The sequence below is a fragment of the Triticum dicoccoides genome, chromosome 1B (assembly GCF_002162155.2).
Source record: "Triticum dicoccoides isolate Atlit2015 ecotype Zavitan chromosome 1B, WEW_v2.0, whole genome shotgun sequence".
NCBI classification, from domain to species: Eukaryota; Viridiplantae; Streptophyta; class Magnoliopsida; order Poales; family Poaceae; genus Triticum; species Triticum dicoccoides.
This window is the reverse complement of record NC_041381.1, coordinates 260,735,782-260,754,168: the sequence shown is the minus strand read 5'-3', so window position 1 is coordinate 260,754,168 and position 18,387 is coordinate 260,735,782.

The window sequence follows — 18,387 nt, the reverse complement described above, 5'->3', positions numbered from 1 at the left end:
TGTAACACTCCTGTTCTCTTCTATTTATCAATGGAATGATACGCAATCATTGCGTATTTGCGAAAAAAATTATGAGGTCATCGTAGGCACCTCGTTGTCGACGGGAACGTCTCCTCCCACTGAATGCGCATTACCGGAAATCCTGAAATAAATCCAGAAATAAATGTGAGCACCAGGATTTGAACCCTGATGGATTGGGATACCACAGTCCCTCTAATCATCCAACCACAAGTTGGTTCGCTTCAAAATTTTAATTTAATTAACGGGTTTACTAAGACTAGCGACAGTGGGAGTAACTTAGACTAGTAACATGCTTATGTTACTAGTCTATGTTACTACCTCTATAATGGGAAGTAAGACTAGCCACAATGGTGAGTAGCATACACTAGTAACATACACATATCCCTATATTATGTTACTATCTTCATAGTGGGCAGTAACATAAGTATGGTAACATGCAAAGCTTCATTTATTAGGTTATAGACTAATATTGCATTGGAACATGTGATGTTACAGTAACTAGCTAAGTTACTATAACTACCTCTCTCCTCATTAACTCACTGCCACATAAGCAAATTTGTTAAGTTGGACTCGATGTTATTGAAGGAAATATGCCCTAGAGGCAATAATAAAGTTGTTATTTATATTTCCTTATATCATGATAAATGTTTATTATTCATGCTATAATTGTATTAACCGGAAACTTAGTACACGTGTGAATACATAGACAAACAGAGTGTCACTAGTATGCCTCTACTTGACTAGCTCGTTAATTAAAGATGGTTAAGTTTCCTAGCCATAGACATGAGTTGTCATTTGATGAACGAGATCACATCGTTAGGGAATGATGTGATTGACTTGACCCATTCCGTTAGCTTAAGCACTTGATCGTTTAGTATGTTGCTATTGCTTTCTTCATGACTTATACATGTTCCTATGACTATGAGATTATGCAACTCCCGAATATTGGAGGAACACTTTGTGTGCTACCAAACGTCACAGCATAACTGGGTGATTATAAAGGTGCTCTACAAGTGTCTCCGATGGTGTTTGTTGGGTTGGCATAGATCGAGATTAGGATTTGTCACTCTGATTGTCGGAGAGGTATCTCTGGGCCTCTCGGTAATGCACATCACTATAAGCCTTGCAAGCAATGTGACTAATGAGTTAGTTGCGGGATGATGCACTACGGAACGAGTAAAGAGACTTGTCGGTAATGAGACTGAACTAGGTATTGAGATACCGACGATCAAATCTCGGGCAAGTAACATACCGATGACAAAGGGAACAACGTATGTTGTTATGCGGTTTGACCGGTAAAGATCTTCGTAGAATATGTAGGATCCAATATGAGCATCAAGGTTCCGATATTGGTTATTGACCGGAGACGTGTCTCGGTCATGTCTACATAGTTGAAAGCACAAGTGCTCCCTAGGTGGTTTTGGTAATTAATGTCAACATATCTCTTGTTGGACTAACACTTTTATCTAGTATGTTTCAGATAAATTCAACAATGGAGTGGCATGGACTAAAGGATGTGGGGACTCCTTCAAGATGCTAAGGACAAAAGATTGGCTCAACCTTCAAGCTCAAGACTCTTCATTTTATATTTTAGTGATCCAAGATCACATTGAGTCTTTAGGAAAAGCCAATACTATCAAGGAGGGATGAGGTGTTGCTTAATGAGCCTCTTGCTTCATGTGCTTAGTGATATGCTCCAAAACCCTCAACTACTTTCCCACTTCCACAAATGACCTAAACCTAAAGTCAAACTCGGCCCCACTGATTCTTCCTATCCGGCGCCACCGATTTCAAGGTCATAGCCACTGCCACAAACCCTAAGCAAATCGGTTCTAGCGATAGGGATCTCGGTCTCACCGAGATGGGATTGTAATCTCTCTATGTATGTCCATTACCAAAATCGGTCTCACCGAGTTTGAGCAATCGGTACTACCGAGATTACAATGCAAACTCTCTGGTTAACTTATTACCAAAATCGGTCCCTCCGAGTTTGAGTAATCGGTCCCACCGAGTTTGCCTGACCAGCTCTCTGGAAAGCTCATTACCAAAACCGGTCTCACCGAGTTTGTGTAATCGGTCTTACCGAGATTACGTTATGCCCTAACCCTAACCATATCGGTCTCACCGAGTTGCATTTTGGTCCCACCGAAAATCCTAACGGTCACAGTATTTGCCAAATCGGTCTGACCGAGTTTAACGATTCGGTCCCACTGAGTTTGGTAGATTGTGTGTAACGGTTAGATTTTGTGTGGAGGCTATATATACCCCTCCACCTCCTCTTCATTCGTGGAGAGAGCCATCAGACTGAACCTACACTTCCAGCATACATTTTCTGAGAGGAACTACCTACTCATGTGTTGAGGCCAAGATATTCCATTCCTACCATATGAATCTTGATCTCTAGCCTTCCCCAAGTTGCTTTCCACTCAAATCTTCTTTCCACCAGATCCAAATCCTATGAAAGAGAGTTGAGTGTTTGGGAGACTATCATTTGAAGCACAAAAGCAAGGAGTTCATCATCAATGCACCATTTGTTACTTCTTGGAGAGTGGTGTCTCCTAGATTGGCTAGGTGTCACTTGGGAACCTCCAACAAGATTGTGGAGTTGAACCAAGGAGTTTGTAAGGGCAAGGAGATCGCCTACTTCGTGAAGATCTACCGCTAGTGAGGCAAGTCCTTCATGGGCGACGACCACGGTGGGATAGACAAGGTTGCTTCTTCGTGGACCCTTCGTGGGTGGAGCCCTCCGTGGACTCGCGCAACCGTTACCCTTCGTGGGTTGAAGTCTCCATCAACGTGGATGTACGATAGCACCACCTATCGGAACCACGCCAAAAACATCCATGTCTCCAATTCCGTTTGAATCCTCCAAACCCTTCCCTTTACATTCTTGCAAGTTGCATGCTTTACTTTCCGCTGCCCATATACTCTTGCATGCTTGCTTGATATGTATTGTGAATGTTAAACTTGTGCCTAATCTCCATTTAAACTTAAGGAAACTTAAAAACTGCAACTTTGGTACTTAGTGTCTAATCCCCCCCTCTAGACACCTTTTCTCAAGGTCCTACAAGTGGTATCAGAGCATTGGTCTCTATTGCCTTGGTTTAATCACCATTGTAGGAAGATGGATGAGTCTACTTTGGGGAGTCTTAGACATAGAGTGCCTATTCTTGATGGAGAGTATTTTCATGAGTGAAAAAATGAGATGCTTGTAATTTTCAATCAATATCATTTGAACAAGTACATTGCTAGCCCTTGTGCACCTTGTGTTGATCCTATGCATCCTACCCATGATGAGTCAATTGACATGATTAGAAATCTTAGAACTGCCAAACTTATCATTAGAGGATTGCCTAGAAACTTGATTGCATGTTTGCCTACTCTTAAGTGTGCCTACACTATATGGAAATTTCTTGAGGAATGATTTCCAGACTATTCCTTGAAAAATCTTGATGAAATTCTCCATAAGTCTATTGCCTTGAGTAAGATGAATACTAGTGATCCTATGTTTGGTGATCGTCTATTTGAGCTTACAAACCTTATGCGTGCCAAAGGAAATGTTGGAATTATTAGTGATATTATTTCCGAAGCTATAAAAATTCATAAGCAAGATCATTGTCAAACTCATTCTAATGAATCACCCTTTCTAGGATTTGATCCACCACATGACGATGTTGAACATGGATACTATGATGAGGATGATGATAGTGACTTCGATCTTGATGATGCAATGAGACATTTTGGTCTTATGGCAAATCTTCGGGGATATATGTCAGGAGGAAAGGAATGGGTTCTTGATAGTGGATGTACCGATCACATGACCGGAGATAAAGACATGTTTCGTGAGCTTGCTGATAATGATAGTCCTCGAAAGTATGTCACTTTCGGTGACAACTCAAAGGGTAAGGTGGTTGGCCTCGGTAAGGTGGCCATATCGCATGATAGCTCCATACAAAATGTCATGCTCGTTGAATCTCTTGGATACAACTTACTTTCAGTATCTAGACTTGCCGATTTCGGTTTCAATGTCCTATTTACTGAAGTAGATTGCCAAGTGTTTCATCGAGACAATCATAAAATGGTCTTTACTGGTGTGCGTAGAGGTGATCTATACATTGTTGATTTCACTAAAAAGGCCCAACCTAAAACTTGCTTCATTGCTAAATACTCAAAAGGTTGGTTATGGCATAGACGATTAGGTCATGTTGGTATGCGAAACCTTGACAAGCTTATTAAAGGAAATCATATCTTGGAGTTAACGATGTCATATTTGATAAGGATAGACTTTGCAGCGCTTGTCAGGCAGGTAAACAGGCTGGAGGAAGGCATCCCGTGAAGAACATCATGACCACAAGGAGGCCACTCGAGCTACTTCACATGGATCTTTTTGGTCCCAACTCTTACAAGAGTCTTGGTGGAAATTCTTTTGGTCTAGTTATAGTTGATGATTTTTCAAGATTTACGTGGGTGTTCTTTCTCGATGATAAATCGCAGGTCCAAAAGATCTTCAAAAACTTCGCTAGGAAGGCCCAAAATCAATTTGAAGTGAAGATCAAGAAGGTTCGCAACGGCAACGGAACGGAGTTCAAGAACGCAAATGTGGACACATTTCTTGACGAAGAAGGGATTTCACACGAGTTCTCGGCTACATACACACCTCAACAAAACGGAGTTGTTGAGAGTAAGAACCGGACGCCCATCGAAATGGCGAGAACGATGCTTGATGAGTATAAGACACCAAAGCACTTTTGGGCAGAAGCGGTTGAGACAGCTTGTCATGCAACAAATCGCTTGTATCTTCACAAGCTACTCGGCAAGACGGTATACGAGCTCCTCACCGGTAACAAACCCCAAGTTGGATACTTTCAAGTATTCGTCTCAAAGTGCTACATTCTTGATAAGCATCGTCGCTCTAAATTTGCTCCTAAATCTCATGAAGGTTTCCTACTAGGTTATGGCTCAAACTCTCACACTTACCGTGTATACAACAATTTCACTCAAAAGGTTGAAGAGACGGGAGATGTGAAGTTTGATGAATCTAACGGCTCGCAAGTAGAGCAATTGCCAATTGATGTAGGAGACAAAGATCCTTCTGAAGCAATCCAAGACTTGGCTATTGGCAAGGTTCGTCCAATGGAGGTAAAGGAGAGTACCTCGTCCGTCCAAGTGGAAGCTTCTACTTCACGACAAGGTGAACCAAGAGTTGATACGGAAGCATCCACAAGTGGGACACACCAAGATGAAGAAAACGAGGAAGTGCATCAAGATGAACGTCAACAACCTCCTTCTTCACCACGACAAGAGAACGACAACGCCAACAATGAAGAAGGCCAAGAAGAAGAACAAGACGAAGAAGATGTTCAACAAAGACCCAAGCAAAAGCTTTCACGAGTTCGAGCAAGAATTGCTAAAGATCATCCCGTCGAGCAAATCTACAATGACATTCAAACCGGGAGAATCACTCGCTCTAAAACTCGTTTAGCTAAACTTTGTGAAAACTATTCTTTCATCTCTAGCATTGAACCTATGAAGGTTGAAGAAGCATTGGAAGATCCAGATTGGATAAATGCCATGCATGAAGAGCTACATAACTTTGAGAGGAACCAAGTTTGGACATTGGTTGAGAAGCCCGACAACAACCACAACGTCATCGGTACCAAATGGGTGTTTCGCAACAAGCAAGATGAAGATGGACAAGTAGTTCGCAACAAAGCATGTCTCGTCGCCCAAGGCTACACACAAGTCGAAGGTATGGACTATGGTGAGACTTATGCTCCCATTGCTAGACTTGAGTCCATTCGCATCTTACTTGCCTATGCTAATCATCATGATATCACCTTGTACCAAATGGACATTAAAAGTGCTTTTCTAAATGGTGAAATAGAGGAGGAAGTTTATGTTAAGCAACCTCCCGGCTTTGTCAATCCTAAGAAACCCAATCATGTTTACAAACTTCACAAAGCTCTTTATGGTCTTAAACAAGCTCCTAGAGCATGGTATAAATGCTTGACCAAGTTCCTTATTGAAAAAGGCTTTGAAATTGGGAAAATTGATTCCACACTTTTTACTAAAAGGGTTAATGGAGAACTATTTGTGTGCCAAATCTATGTTGATGATATTATATTTGGTTCAACTAACCCTCATTTTAGTGAAAAGTTTGGGAAGCTAATGTCGGAGAAGTTTGAGATGTCTATGATGAGTGAACTCAAATTCTTTCTTGGGTTGCAAATCAAGCAAACTAAGGAAGGTACCTTTGTTTCTCAAACGAAGTACACCAAGGACTTATTCAAGAAGTTTAATATGCAAGAATGCAAAGGTATGTCTACACCCATGCCTACTAGTGGACATATTGATTTGACCAAAGATAGTGAACCGGTTGATCAAAAGATTTATCGCTCTATGATTGGTTCATTGTTATATCTATGCGCTTCACGTCCCGATATCATGCTAAGTGTGTGCATGTGTGCACAATATCAAGCTGCTCCTAAGGAATGTCATCTTAAGGCCGTGAAAAGGATAGTGAGATACTTAATCCATACTCCAAATTTTGGCATTTGGTATCCTAAGAGGGCCTCTTTCGATCTTGTTGGCTATTCCGACTCGGACTATGCCGGAGACAAGGTTGATAGAAAGTCCACCTCGGATACTTGTAAATTTCTTGGTAGATCTCTTGTGTCTTGGTCCTCCAAGAAACAAAACTCGGTATCCTTATCCACCACCGAAGCGGAATACATTGCCGCTGGTTCATGTTGTGCTCAATTACTTTGGATGACCCAAACTCTTAAAGATTATGGGATATATGTAAGACATGTTCCATTGCTTTGTGATAATGAAAGTGCTATCAAAATTGGTCATAATCCCGTGCAACATTCTCGAACTAAGCATATTGAAGTCCGTCATCATTTCATTCGAGATCATGTTGCTAAGGGTGACATTGATCTTAAGCATGTTCGCACCGAAAAGAAATTAGCGGATATATTCACTAAACCTCTTGATGAGAAAATGTTTTGCAGGTTAAGAGGAGAATTGAACATCATTGATGCTTCATACTTGGAGTAGAAACTCCATTGGATACATGCAAGACATGAGCTTATGACTAATCCTTGATATTTCTCTTATGATCACAATCTTATGTCCTGGATATATTTGCATCTTGCATGTTATCTAACCCATGTAGGTACTTGGTTGAATCAAATTCCATGAGATGGAAATCTACTCACATCTTGAGCAATCTCTACATCACCAAGTCTCTACACTATGGTGGTTGAAGACAAGGAAGCACAAAAACCACTCAAGCATATCCTTTGACAAACTCTATGTTGAGCTTCATGATTGTCATTTTTGGATACACAAGTGCTCTTCCTTGCAAGAACTAACCCATGTAGGTAGATGGACTCAAATTCCAAGTGGTGCTCCAAATTCTTGATGAGCTACATCAACCTTGAGCAACCCACACAAGTTCAACTACATGGACAACACCACCAACCAAGGTATGTTATTCCATCTTAGAGAAGCTTTACTCCAAGTCATGAGCTAAAGCAACTCGACAAGATGTGAATACATCAAGATGCTTAAACTAAAAATGGCAACCCCATTTTTTAGCTTAAACAATGAGTATGACCTATGATCAAGTGATCTCACTTGACTCCTAAGTCAATATACTCTAACATAGGTGACTTTGTCGCCGACCATCTCTAGATGAAGTTCTCTTGTGTTCTTTTCTGTGTTCTTGCATTTGGCTCATGCATATTTGACTTCATATAGATTTCTTTCTGTTTGCTCTGCATTTTCTGCATCTAATTCATTGCAAATCTTTGTGAGATCTTACTAGTCTAGTGAGCTGAGGTGACAAGTGTTTTCTCTGTGATGAACTCGGTTTCACCGATTTGTTGTTTTCGGTCCAACCGAATCCTTTCGGTACAACCGAAACATACCACTCGGTGCCACCGATTTCACATCAGGAAAATCAGTTTGCCACATATTCTATGTTTCTTCTGATCCAGCTCCACTCAATGAATCTTGTCCTCTACAAGCATCACATTTTTATCATTGCTTTGTGCTGTGACTCAAGGACCAAACCCATTCGACAGATTCTAGGAAGCCCTTCTTGGAAATTGATGTCAAAGGGGGAGAGAGAGATCACATCAAAGCTTATCACTTAGAGAGATCACATCAAAGAAAGAGTATATCACCTTCTTAAGGGGGAGAGAGATCCTCAAGGGGGAGAAAGATCCTCAAGGGGAGAGAGAGATCTCCAGGGGGAGAGAATACTTAAGTAGAAAGTATTTCTCAAGGATCCCAGATGTTTGGTGTTCAAGAGGAGAGATGCCCACATGTCTTCTTGAGGGAAGAGACATGTTCATATGATCTGTTGTGCTTATTTGCATTAGCATACGTTAGCTGTGATCATCATTCACATCTTTCAGCTATGATTTTCTATTCCCTATCTTCTCCCAGTATCCCATGCTAGATTCAGGGGGAGCAAGACATCTAAGGGAAAGAACTCATTTAAATTCATTGCATATCTTTACTCTTGGGGACATGTCTAATCCAATGTGGTACTTAGTACTCACTCTCTATATGTCATCCCAGTCTTGGTATTCTTGTGGTTTCTTCTGTTTGCTTTGGCTAGTAGATGTATCTGTGTTATCTAACCTTGTTTACGCATGTTCATTTCATCCTAAGCCAACTCAAGACTTCAAGGTAAGTATATGCATCACAATCATGTGTATGAGGAACTCTTGCTGATGTACATACTGTTTGCAAGAAGGACTCATGGGCATGAAGTTTTCTCTTTAATATTCTTTGCTCCGATGCATATGGCCAATATACATGTAACACATTGCCTACTCCATCATGGTTATGCTCTCACATGCTTCTATATTCCATATTCACATAATTGCATACATGTAGGGGGAGCCTATGTTTGTTACATGTCTTTCCAAAGCTTTACTTGCTACTCTTTATATCTTTATCTAAAGCTTTGATGTATGTTGTCATCAATTACCAAAAAGGGGGAGATTGAAAGCACAAGTGCTCCCTAGGTGGTTTTGGTAATTAATGTCAACATATCTCTTGTTGGACTAACACTTTTATCTAGTATGTTTCAGATAAGTTCAACAATGGAGTGGCATGGACTAAAGGATGTGGGAACTCCTTCAAGATGCTAAGGACAAAGGATTGGCTCAAGCTTCAAGCTCAAGACTCTTCATTTTATATTTTAGTGATCCAAGATCACATTGAGTCTTTAGGAAAAGCCAATACTATTAAGGAGGGATGAGGTGTTGCTTAATGAGCCTCTTGCTTCATGTGCTTAGTGATATGCTCCAAAACCCTCAACTACTTTCCCACTTCCACAAATGACCTAAACCTAAAGTCAAACTCGGCCCCACTGATTCTTCCTATCCGGCGCCACCGATTTCAAGGTCATAGCCACTGCCACAAACCCTAAGCAAATCGGTTCTACCGATATGGATCTCGGTCTCACCGAGATGGGATTGTAATCTCTCTATGTATGTACATTACAAAAATTGGTCTGACCGAGTTTGAGCAATCGGTACTACCGAGATTACAATGCAAACTCTCTGGTTAACTTATTACCAAAATCGGTCCCTCCGAGTTTGAGTAATCGGTCCCACCGAGTTTGCCTGACCAACTCTCTGGAAAGCTCATTACCAAAATCGGTCTCACCGAGTTTGTGTAATCGGTCTTACCGAGATTACGTTCTGCCCTAACCCTAACCATATCGGTCTCACCGAGTTGCATTTTGGTCTCACCGAAAATCCTAACGGTCACATTATTTGCCAAATCGGTCTGACCGAGTTTAACGATTCGGTCCTACCGAGTTTGGTAGATTGTGTGTAACGGTTAGATTTTGTGTGGAGGCTATATATACCCATCCACCTCCTCTTCATTCGTGGAGAGAGCCAACAGACCGAACCTACACTTCCAGCATACATTTCCTGAGAGAGAACTACCTACTCATGTGTTGAGGCCAAGATATTCCATTCCTACCATATGAATCTTGATCTCTAGCCTTCCCCAAGTTGCTTTCCACTCAAATCTTCTTTCCACCAGATCCAAATCCTATGAGAGAGAGTTGAGTGTTGGGGAGACTATCATTTGAAGCACAAGAGCAAGGAGTTCATCATCAACGCACCATTTGTTACTTCTTGGAGAGTGGTGTCTCCTAGATTGGCTAGGTGTCACTTGGGAGCCTCCAACAAGATTGTGGAGTTGAACCAAGGAGTTTGTAAGGGCAAGGAGATCGCCTAGTTCGTGAAGATCTACCGCTAGTGAGGCAAGTCCTTCATGGGCAACGGCCATGGTGGGATAGACAAGGTTGCTTCTTCATGGACCCTTCGTAGGTGGAGCCCTCCGTGGACTCGCGCAACCGTACCCTTCGTGGGTTGAAGTCTCCATCAACATGGATGTACGATAGCACCACCTATCGGAACCACGCCAAAAACATCTGTGTCTCCAACTGCGTTTGAATCCTCCAAACCCTTCCCTTTACATTCTTGCAAGTTGCATGCTTTACTTTCCGCTGCCCATATACTCTTGCATGCTTGCTTGATATGTATTGTGAATGTTAAACTTGTGCCTAATCTCCACTTAAACTTAAGGAAACTTAAAAACTGCAACTTTGGTACTTAGTGTCTAATCCCCCCTCTAGACACCTCTTCTCAAGGTCCTACAATAGTTCTTGAACCCGTAGAGTCTGCACACTTAACATTCGGTGACGATCGGTATTATGAGTTTATGTGTTTTGATGTACCAAAGGTTGTTCGGAGTCCCGAATGAGATCACGGATATGACAAGGAGTCTTGAAATGGTCGAGACATAAAGATTTATATATTGGAAGGTTATATTCGGACACTGGAAGGGTTACGGGGGTCACCAGATAAATACCGGAGTACCGGGAGGTTACCGGACCCTCCCGGGGACTATATGGGCCTTAATGGGCTTTAGGGGAGAGAGAGAGAGAGGTGGGGCTGGCTAGGGCTGGGCCACACGCCCCCCCAAGCCTAGTCGGAATTGGATTAGGAGGGAGGGGCGGCGCCCCCTCCTTCCTTCTCCTCCTCTCCTTCCCTTCCCCCTTCTCCTACTCCTAGTGGGAGTAGGACTCCCCCCTTGGCGCGCCCTCCTCCTAGGCCGGCCGCCTTCCCCCCGTGCTCCTGGGGCAGGGGGGCACCCCAAGACACACAAGTTGATCATTGATCTTTTAGCCGTGTGCGGTGCCCCCTCCACCATAATCCACCTCGGTCATATCATAGCGGTGCTTAGGCGAAGCCCTGCGTCGGTAGCTTCATCAACACCGTCATCACACCGTCGTGCTGACGGAACTCTCCCTCGAAGCTCTACTAGATCGTGAGTTTGTGGGACGTCACCGAGCTGAACGTGTGCAGACCGCGGAGGTGTCGTACGTTCAGTACTAGGATCGGTCGATCGTGAAGACGTACGACTACATCAACCGTGATGTCATAACGCTTCCGCTTGCAGTCTACGAGGGTACGTGGACGACACTCTCCCCTCTCGTTGCTATACATCACCATGATCTTGCGTGTGCGTAGGAATTTTTTTGAAATTACTATGTTCCCCAATAGTGGTATCAAAGCCAGGTTTATGCGTAGATGTTATATGCACGAGTAGAACACAAGTGAGTTGTGGGCGATACTAGTCATACTGCTTACCAGCATGTCATACTCTGATTCGGCGGTATTATGGATGAAGCGGCCCGGACCGACATCTGTACGCTTACGCGAGACTGGTTCTACCGACGTGCTTTGCACACAGGTGGCTGGCGGGTGTCAGTTTCTCCAACTTTAGTTGAATCGAGTGTGGCTATGCCTGGTCCTTGTGAAGGTTAAAACAACACATACTTGACGAAATATCGTTGTGGTTTTGATGCGTAGGTAAGAACGGTTCTTGCTTAGGCCGTAGCAGCCACGTAAAACTTGCAACAACAAAGTAGAGGACGTCTAACTTGTTTTTACAGGGCATGTTGTGATGTGATATGGTCAAGACATGATGCTATATTTTATTGTATGAGATGATCATGTTTTGTAACGGAGTTATCGGCAACTGGCGGGAGCCATATGGTTGTCGCTTTATTGTATGAAATGCAATCGCCATGTAATTGCTTTACTTTATCACTCAGCGGTAGTGATAGTTGTAGAAGCAATAGTTGGCAAGATGACAACGATGTTACGATGGAGATCAAGGTGTCATGCCGGTGACGATGGTGATCATGACGGTGCTTTGGAGATGGAGATCAAAGGCAGAAGATGATGATGGCCATATCATATCACTTATAATGATTGCATGTGATGTTTATCTTTTATGCATCTTATTTTGCTTAGTTCGACGGTAGCATTATAAGATGATCTCTCACTAAATTTCAAGGTACAAGTGTTCTCCCTGAGTATGCACCATTGCGAGAGTTCATCGTGCCGAGACACCACATGATGATCGGGTGTGATAAGCTCTACGTTCACATACAACGGGTGCAAGCCAGTTTTGCACACGCAGAATACTCGGGTTAAACTTGATGAGCCTAGCATATGCATATATGGCCTCGGAACACTAAGACTGAAAGGTCAAGCGTGAATCATATAGTAGATATGATCAACATAGTGATGTTCACCATTGAAAACCACTCCATCTCACGTGATGATCGGACATGGTTTAGTTGATTTGGATCACGTGATCACTTAGATGATTAGAGGGATGTCTATCTAAGTGGGAGTTCTTAAGTAATATGATTAATTGAACTTTAATTTATCATGAACTTAGTCCTGATAGTATTTTGCAAATAATGTTGTAGATCAATAGCTCGCGTTGTTGCTTCCCTATGTTTTTTTATGTGTTCCTAGAGAAAACTAAGTTGAAAGATGATAGTAGCAATGATGTGGACTGGGTCCGTGATATGAGTTTTATCCTCATTGCTGCACAGAAGAATTATGTCCTTGATGCACCGCTAGGTAACAGACCTATTGCAGGAGCAGATGCAGACGTTATGAACGTTTGGCTAGCTCAATACGATGACTACTTGGTAGTTTAGTGCACCATGCTCAACGGCTTAGAATCGGGACTTCAAAGACGTTTTGAACGTCATGGACCATATGAGATGTTCCAGGAGTTGAAGTTAATATTTCAAGCAAATACCCTGAGTTGAGAGATATGAAGTCTCCAACAAGTTCTATTTCTAAAATATGGAGGAGAATAGCTCAAGCAGTGAGCATGTGCTCAGATTGTCTGGGTACTACAATCGCTTGAATCAGGTGGGAGTTAATCTTTCAGCTAAGATAGTGATTGACAGAGTTCTCCAGTCACCATCACCAAGTTACCGGAACTCCGTGATGAACTATAGTATGCAAGGGATGACGAAAACGATTCCCGAGCCGTTCGTGATGCTGAAATCAACGAAGGTAGAAATCAAGAAAGAGCATCAAGTGTTGATGATTGACAAGACCACTAGTTTCAAGAAAAGGGCAAAGGGAAAGAAATGGAACTTCAAGTAGAATGGCAAGCAAGTTGTCACTCCCGTGAAGAATCCCAAAGCTAGACCAAAGCCTGAAACTGAGTGCTTCTACTGCAAAGGAAATAGTCACTGGAAGCGGAAATGCCCTGAATATTTGGTGGATAAGAAGGATGGTAAAGTGAACAAGGGTATATTTGATATACATGTTACTGATGTGTACCTTACTAGTGTTTATAGTAGACCCTGGGTATTTGATACTTGTTCGGTTGCTAAAATTAGTAACTCTAAACAGCAGTTAAGAATAAACAGAGACTAGTTGAGGGTGAAGTGACGATGTATGTTGGAAGTAGTTCCAAGATTGATATGATCATCATCGCACACTCCTATACTTTCGAGATTAGTGTTGAACCTAAATAAATGTTATTTGGTGTTTGCGTTGAGCATAAATATGATTAGATCATGTTTATTGCAATACGATTATTCATCTAAGACAGAGAATACATTGGTATTTTGTTTAGATGAATAAAACCTTCTATGGTCATACACCCAATGTTGATGGTTTATTGAATCTTGATCGTAGTGATACACATATTCATAATATTGATGCCAAAAAGATGCAAAGTTGATAATGATAGTGCAACATATTTGTGCACTGCCGTTTGGGTCATATCGGTGTAAAGCACATGAAGAAACTCCATAAAGATGGACTTTTGGAATCACTTGATTATGAATCATTTGATGCTTACGAACCGTGCCTTTATGGGCAAGATGACTAAAAATCCGTTCTCTAGAAAAATGTAACGAGCTAGTGACTTATTGCAAATAATACATACCGATGTATCCGATCCAATGAGTGTTGATGCTCGTGGCGAGTATCGTTATTTTCTGACCTTCACAAATGATTTGAGCAGATATGCGTATATCTACGTAATGAAACACAAGTCTGAAACATTTGAAAAGTTCAAAGAATTTCAGAGTGAAGTGGAGAATCATCGTAACAAGAAAATAAAAGTCTATACGATCTGATCGTGAAGGAGAATATTTGAGTTACGAGTTTGGCCTTCATTTAAACAATGTGGAATAGTTTCACAGCTCACGCCACCCGGAACACCACAACCTAATGGTGTGTCCGAACGTAGTAACCACACTTTATTGGATATGGTGCAATCTATGATGTCTCTTACCGGTTTACCACTATCGTTTTGGGGTTATGCATTAGAGACAACTACATTCACTTTAAATAGGGCACCATCAAAATCCGATTAGACGACACCTTATGAACTGTGGTTTAGCAAGAAACCAAAGTTGTCGTTTCTTAAAGTTTGGGGCTATGATGCTTATGTGAAAAAGCTTCAACCTAATAAGCTCGAACCCAAATCGGAGAAGTGCGTCTTCATAGGATGCCCAAAAGAAAGTGTTGGGTACACCTTCTATCACAGATCCGAAGGCAAGATATTCGTTGCTAAGAATGGATCCTTTCTAGAGAAGGAGTTTCTCTCGAAAGAAGTGAATGGGAGGAAAGTAGAACTTGATTAGGTAGTTGTACCTTCTCCCGAATTGGAAAGTAGTTCATCACAAGAATCAGTTCCAGTGATTCCTACACCAGTTAGTGAGGAAGCTAATGATGATGATCATGAAACTTCAGATCAAGTTATTACCGAACCTCGTAGGTCTTCCAGAGTACAATCCGCACCAGAGTGGTAAGGTAATCCTATTCTAGAAGTCATGTTACTACCATGATGAACCTACGAACTATGAGGAAGCAATGATGAGCCCAGATTCTGCAAAATGGCTTGAGGCCATGAAATCTGAGATGGGATCCATGTATGAGAACAAAGTGCGGACTTTGGTTGACTTGCCCGATGATCGGCAAGCCATAGAATAGAAATGGATCTTCAAGAGGAAGACGGACGCTGATAGTAGTGTTACTATCTACAAAGCTCGAATTGTCGCAAAAAGTTTTCAACAAGTTCAGGGTGTTGAATACAATGAGATTTTCTCACTCGTATCGATGCCTAAGTCTGTTCGAATCATGTTAGCAATTGCCACATTTTATGAAATCTGGCAAATGGATGTCAAAACTACATTCCTTGATGGATTTATTGAAGAAGAGTTGTGTATGATGCAACCAGAAGATTTTTGTCAGTCCTAAAGGAGCTAACAAAGTGTGCAAGCTCCAGTGATCCATCTATGGACTGGTGCAAGCATCTCGGAGTTGGAATATACGCTTTGATGAGTTGATCAAAGCATATAGTTTTAGACAAACTTGCGGTGAAGCCTGTATTTACAGGAAAGTGAGTGGGAGCACTACAGCCTTTCTGATAAGTATATGTGAATGACATATTGTTGATCAGAAATAATGTAGAATTTTCTGGAAAGCATAAAGGAGTGTTTTAAAGGAGTTTTTTCAAATAAAGACCTCGGTGAAGCTGCTTACACATTGAGCATCAAGATCTATAGAGATAGATCAAGACGCTTGATAAGATTTTTTCAAAGCGTACATACCTTGATAAGATTTTGAAGTAGTTCAAAATGGAACAGTCAAGGAAGGATATCTTGCTTGTGTTGCAAGGTGTGAAGTTGAGTAAGACTCAAAACCCGACCATGGCAGAAAATAGAAAGAGAATGAAAAATCATTCCCTATGCCTCAGTCATAGGTTCTATAAAGTATGTTGTGTTGTGTACCAGACTTATTGTATACCCTGCCCTGAGTTTGGCAAGGGAGTACAATTTTTGATGTAGGAGTATATCACCGGGCATCGGTCAAGATTATCCTTAGTGAGGACTAAGGAAATATTTCTCGATTATGGAGTGATACAAGAGCTCGTCGTCAAGAGTTATATCGATGCAAGCTTTTACACCGATCCAGATGACTCTAAGTCTCAATCTGGATACATATTGAAAGTGGGAGCGATTAGCTAGAGTAGTTCCGTGCAGAGCATTGCAGACATAGAATATTTGCAAAATACATACGGCTTTGAAAGTGACAGACCCGTTGACTAAACTTCTCTCATGAGCAAAACATGATCACACCTTAGTACTCTTTGGGTGTTAATCACATAGTGATGTGAACTAGATTATTGACTCTAGTAAACCCTCTGGGTGTTGGTCACATGACGATGTGAACTATAGATATTAATCACATACAAATGTGAATATTGGTGTTAAATCACATGGTGATGTGAACTAGATTATTGACTCTAGTGCAAGTGGGAGACTGAAGGAAATATGCCCTAGACGCAATAATAAAGTTGTTATTTATATTTCCTTATATCATGATAAATGTTTATTATTCATGCTATAATTGTATTAACCGGAAACTTAGTACATGTGTGAATACATAGACAAACAGAGTGTCACTAGTATGCCTCTACTTGACTAGCTCATTAATCAAAGATGGTTAAGTTTCCTAGCCATAGACATGAGTTGTCATTTGATGAACGGGATCACATCATTAGAGAATGATGTGATTGACTTGACCCATTCCATTAGCTTAAGCACTTGATTATTTAGTATGTTGCTATTGCTTTCTTCATGACTTATACATGTTCCTATGACTATGAGATTATGCAACTCCCGAATACCGGAGGAACACTTTGTGTGCTACCAAACGTCACAACGTAACTGGGTGATTATAAAGGTGATCTACAGGTGTCTCCGATGGTGTTTGTTGGGTTGGCATAGATCGAGATTAGGATTTGTCACTCCGATTGTCGGAGAGGTATCTCTGGGCCCTCTCGGTAATGCACAACACTATAAGCCTTGCAAGCAATGTGACTAATGAGTTAGTTGCGGGATGATGCACTACGGAACGAGTAAAGAGACTTGTCGGTAACAAGGTTGAACTAGGTATTGAGATACCGACGATCAAATCTCGGGCAAGTAACATACCGATGACAAAGAGAACAGCGTATGTTGTTATGCGGTTTGACCGATAAAGATCTTCGTAGAGTATGTAGGATCCAATATGAGCATCCAGGTTCCGCTATTGGTTATTGATCGGAGACGTGTCTCCGTCATGTCTACATAGTTCTCGAACCCGTAGGGTCCGCACGCTTAACGTTTGGTGACGATCGGTATTATGAGTTTATGTGTTTTGATGTAACGAAGGTTGTTCGGAGTCCCGGATGAGATCACGGACACGACGAGGAGTATCGAAATGGTCGAGACATAAAGACTGATATATTGGAAGGTTATATTCGGACACCGGAAGGGTTCCGGGGGTCACCGGATAAATACCGGAGTATCGGGAGGTTACCGGAACCCCCGGGGAGTATATGGGCCTTAATGGGCTTTAGGGGAGAGAGATAGGGGCTGGCTAGGGCTGGGCCGCACGCCCCCCAAGTCTAGTCTGAATTGGACTAGGAGGGTGGGGCGGCGCCCCCTCCTTCCTTCTCCTCCTCTCCTTCCCTTCCCCCTTCTCCTACTCCTACTAGGAAAGGGGAGTCCTACTCCTAGTGGGAGTAGGACTCCCCCCTTGGCACGCCCTCCTCCTAGGCCGGCTGCCTCCCCCCTTGCTCCTTTATAAACGGGGGCAGGGGGGCACCCCAAGACACACAAGTTGATCATTGATCTTTTAGCCGTGTGCGGTGCCCCCCTCCACCATAATCCAGCTCGGTCATATCGTAGCGGTGCTTAGGCGAAGCCCTGCATCGGTAGCTTCATCAACACCATCATCACGCCGTCGTGCTGACGGAACTCTCCCTCAAAGCTCTATTGGATCTTGAGTTCGTGGGACGTCACTGAGCTAAACGTGTGCAGATCGCGGAGGTGCCGTATGTTCGGTACTAGGATCGGTCGATCATGAAGACGTACAACTACATCAACCACGTTGTCATAATGCTTCCACTAACGGTCTAGAGGGTACGTTGACGACACTCTCT